A 5,000-nucleotide genomic window follows, 5' to 3' on the forward strand; every position below is an offset into this window, starting at 1 on the left:
CCTTAGAGGAGGAGGAGGAGGAAAAGAGAGAGAGAGAGAGAGAGAGAGAGAGAGAGAGAGAGAGAGAGAGAGAGAGAGAGAGAGAGAGAGAAAGGTCAGGTAAAAAAAAAGAAAAGAGTTTGAGGGAATAGAATGAGAAAAGTAGAAGAGAAAAGTAAGGAAAGGCAATGAAAGAATAAAAAGGAGAGGAAGGAAAAGAAGAAGATAAATAAGAAGAAGGAGAAGATGAAGAAGAAGAAGAAGAAGAAGAAGAAGAAGAAGAAGAAGAAGAAGAAGAAGAAGAAGAATAATAAGAAGAAGAAGAAGAAGAAGAAGAAGAAGAAGAAGAAGGAGAACAGCAACAATAATAAAAACAAAGAAGAAACAGAAAAAAAGAAGAAAAAGAGAAGAAGAAGAAAAAAAAGAAGAAGAAGAAGAACAAAAAGATGAAAATAATGACGATGATGATGATGGTGATGACGGTGATGATGATGACGACGATAGTGACGATGACGAAGAAACAAGAAAGCGAACGAGAAAACGGAAAGTAAACAGGAAAAACAATAGGAAAAAAAAAAAAGAAATGGAACAGAAAAAAAAAAACATACTTGAGAAATCGAACTCGTAAAACTTAAAAAAAAAAAAGTAAAAGGAAAAACTGAAAAGAAATTGGTGTACACACAAAAAAATACATTGGTGAAAAAAAAAAAAATAAATAAAAAAAACTTGGGCGCGTCTCCAACAGAAAAAAAATCGACAATGGAAACGATCAAAAGAAAATTACGAAAAAAAAAAATTAGCGTAGGAGGGAATTTTTTTGGAAAGTCGTAGAGAGAGAGAGAGAGAGAGAGAGAGAGAGAGAGAGAGAGAGAGAGAGAGAGAGAGCGAGGTGTAACGGATCCCAAACACTTGTTATTGTATTTCTAATGTGATGTGACTGGCGATGAGGGAAGGAGAGAGAGAGAGAGAGAGAGAGAGAGAGAGAGAGAGAGAGAGAGAGAGAGAGAGAGAGAGAGTTTCTTGGCACTTACATTCCTTCTCTCTCACCAGGCTTATATTTTGAGGAGAATATGTAAAGCCAAATTAATCTCCGCATACACACACACACACACACACACACACACACACACACACACACACACACTATCAGAAAAAGAGAATGAACGTGATTTTTCAACTTGACACAATTCTCTCTCTCTCTCTCTCTCTCTCTCTCTCTCTCTCTCTCTCTCTCTCTCTCTCTCTCTCTCTCTCTCTCTCTCTCCTTTTGTCCAAAATCTAATTAATGTTGAATATGGCCAATCTCGTCTTCTTCACTCTGTTTATAGGATAGGAAAGAGAGAGAGAGAGAGAGAGAGAGAGAGAGAGAGAGAGAGAGAGAGAGAGAGAGAGAGAGAGAGAGAGAGAGAGAGAGAGAGAGAGAGAGAGACTTAGTGAGAGGGAGAAGGAGAGGAGGAAGGGAAAAAAGAAAGGAGACGAAAAGAAGAAGAAAATATAGCAAAACAAGGAAGAGAGAGAGAGAGAGAGAGAGAGAGAGAGAGAGAGAGAGAGAGAGAGAGACCAAGCTACAGATATATCAAGGCTATTATAAAAAAAACACACAAACAAACTCTCTCTCTCTCTCTCTCTCTCTCTCTCTCTCTGTATCATATTCATCTTCACACGTATCTCACTATTCTCTTGTTTCTTTCTTCTTTCGTTTCTTTTCTCCCTCCTTTCTTCTCTCTCTCTCCTCTTCTCTTCTCCCTTGCCTCCCTCCCTTCGTTCTTTCTTTAGTAAGTCGTGGTTGCTAAGTAAATATTTCCTCAGCACTTTTTGCGCTCTCTCTCTCTCTCTCTCTCTCTCTCTCTCTCTCTCTCTCTCTCTCTCTCTCTCTCTCTCTGTGTGTGTGTGTGTGTGTGTGTGTGTGTGTGTGTGTGTGTGTGTGTGTGTGTGTGTGTGTGTGTTTTCCTCTGATGCTCTTGTTCACTTTTCTCTGTAGTCATATATTGTTCTAGTATCTGATTCTATTATCTCTCTCTCTCTCTCTCTCTCTCTCTCTCTCTCTCTCTCTCTATTCTCCGTTAATTTCCTCGGATTCTCTTATCTTATCTTTAATCTCCCGACCTCATTGTTCTTCTTCTTTCTTCTTTTTCTTATTTTCTTCTCTCTCTCTCTCTCTCTGTCTTCCTACTGCTCCTCCGACTCCTTCTTCTTCACCTCCTCCTTTCCTTTGTTGTCTTTGTCTTCTCCCTTTCTATTTCTTCCTTTTCTCTATTTACTGTTTATTTTTCTTTTATCCTCCTTTCACAAATGGTCCAATGAATTCGGTTTTCCATTTCGGTCAAAATTACCCCCAATTTCCAAAGGTGGTCAAGGTAACCTGTTTCCTGATGATATGTTATTACTCTCTCTCTCTCTCTCTCTCTCTCTCTCTCTCTCTCTCTCTCTCTCTCTCTCTCTCTCTCTCTCTCTCTCTCTCTCATGCAGACATACACATGCTTGCTTATAATCATCCATGTACTGTCTTGTTCATATTTTCTGCTATCATTTTTTAGGTTAACCTTTTATTCTCTCTCTCTCTCTCTCTCTCTCTCTCTCTCTCTCTCTCTCTCTCTCTCTCTCTCTCTCTCTCTCTCTCATGGTTGTGCTAAACTAACACGAGAGAACTTTTTTCTATCTCTCTACTCTTCTCTCAACACACACACACACACACACACACACACACACACACACACACACACACACACACACACACACACACACACACACACCATCGTAGCCACCGGAACGAGACTTGAGCGTTACAAAAACATCACGAACACTACCAGATCATTATTCTACTACTACTACTACTACTACTACTACTACTACTACTACTACTAGTACTACTGGTGCTGCTACAACTACTATTACTACTACCACCACCACCACAAGAATAGTTACCATGTACCTCAGTTATGATTGTGTTTTTGTGAATGACAGGCAGGAATGAAAACAATGGCTGGTCAAAGTAAATGAAGGAATGAGCGAGTGAATGTGAGAGGAAAATAATGCAGTGTGGAATGAAGGTGTGGAGGTGAGATGAGAGGGAGAGACAAGTTTGTTTTTCACATTAATGGAGGGATTTATTTGTGTGTAATGTAAAGATTCCCAGGTTGACTGAAATGACTTTGATGGTGCTTGCTAGAATTTTGGTTGTGGTAATGATTGTAAAAGTAAAAAAAAGAAATGAAAAGATAATAATGATAGCACTAAATAAAAGACAAAAACTAGTACTACTATTACTACTACTACTACTACTACTATTACTACTACTACCATCCACACTAGAATAACTATAACCCTACTACAGTTATTACGAGTACTTCAATTACTTCCACAATAACACGACCACTACAACAACAGAAGCACAGTTCCCACCCACACTTATATATGTAAAGACATCACTTCGTTCGCACCATTATATTGAAAAAGGACACAGAACCGTAAATTACTCTCAGACTTCTTCTAAGAGAGAGAGAGAGAGAGAGAGAGAGAGAGAGAGAGAGAGAGAGAGAGAGTGCTGGTAATCATCGCTACGCTAACTTCGAGTCTCATTACGATTCTACGCTGGACTGTGATCTTCTCTCCTTCCCTCCTGTATACTTCTTTTTATATATACATTTTTTTTTTCCTTCTTTTTCCCTGCACATTGTTTGACTCTTGTTTACAATTTCATCTTCTTCCTTCTCCCTTTCCTCCCTGTTTATCTTCCTTCTTTCTTCCTACTCCACCCATTAAGAAAGGGCATAAGAGGTTGTTGTTGTTTGTTAAGCTTTGTAATCCTTTGCATTTCGTTTTTTTTCTTTTCTTTCTGCTTCTCCTAGTCTTCCTCTGCGTTTTTGCATATTATTCTTTCCTTACTCCTTGTTTTACTTCACCGTTCGTAAGCTCATTCTCTCCCACATTTTTCTTTCTCCATCTCCTCCTCCTTCTCTTCCTCCTCTTCCTCCTCCTCCTGCTTCTCTTTCTCCTCTTCCACCTCCTCTTTGCATTCTCTTTTTCGTGTTTGGCAATCCTCTGTAATCTTGCATAATCCTTTCCCTTTCCTTTTATCTATCCTTCTCCTAATGTTCACTATACGCATTCTCTCCCCCTCCTCCTCCTCCTCCTCCTCCTCCTCCTCCTCCACCTTCTTCTTCTTCTTCTCCTCCTCTACAATTACCTCTACTCGTCATCCTTGTTCTTTTACCAAAACTCACCTCCTTCTCATACCTTCCTTCCTTGTCCTCTTCCTCCTCTTTCTACTCATCCTGCTCTATAAACACCACTACCACCACGCACAGTACTCTTTCTCCTCCACCTCCACCTCCTGCTCCTCCATCAACACCTCCTCCTCCTCTTCCTCCTCTTCCTCCTCCTCCTCCTCCTTTTCTTTTTCTTCCTACCGCTCCACCGTTAGCGCCGCCAGGCTCACAACACATGAAGTCAGCACTGCAGCGGGAAGTCTGAGAAATTATGCGCAATCATTCTTCACGCGGGTCATTCCATTGCAATCTGTGTGCGTGTGTGTGTACGAGAGAGAGAGAGAGAGAGAGAGAGAGAGAGAGAGAGAGAGAGAGAGAGAGAGAGAGAGAATATCACCCTCTAGCCCTAATCTAGACTATTAAAAGGACGTTGGCTCCTCTAAACTTGCCCCACATAGGATAGCTGGAGGAGGAGGAGGAGGAGGAGGAGGTGGTATTGGTTGGTGGTGGAGCTATTGGTGGTGGTGGTCGTGGTGGTGGAGGTATTGGTGCTGGTGGCGGTGGTGGTAGACAGCGACAACAAAGGAGAAGGTAAAGGAGGAAGAAAAGTAAAGAGAAGAAATTGAAAGGAGGAGGAGGTGGAGGAATAGGAGGAGACAGATGAACGAGAACAACAACAACAACAACAAAACAACAAAGCAACAACAACAACAACAACAACAACAACAACAACAACAACAACCTAACCAACGACAACAAACAAATAAACAACATCATCATCAAAGAAAATAAGAAGAAACTTAAAAATAAAGT

At 40.6% G+C, this 5,000-nt stretch overlaps 1 protein-coding gene across 7 annotated transcripts in view; it reads right to left on the minus strand.

Moving 5' to 3' along the window:
• The window catches only part of LOC123518415 (protein espinas-like), a 514,427-nt gene that overhangs the window by 172,093 nt on the left and 337,334 nt on the right, over positions 1 to 5,000 (minus strand). The gene's annotated exons all lie outside the window — the stretch shown is intronic.

The sequence above is a fragment of the Portunus trituberculatus genome, chromosome 43, assembly GCF_017591435.1.
Source record: "Portunus trituberculatus isolate SZX2019 chromosome 43, ASM1759143v1, whole genome shotgun sequence".
NCBI lineage: Eukaryota > Metazoa > Arthropoda > Malacostraca > Decapoda > Portunidae > Portunus > Portunus trituberculatus.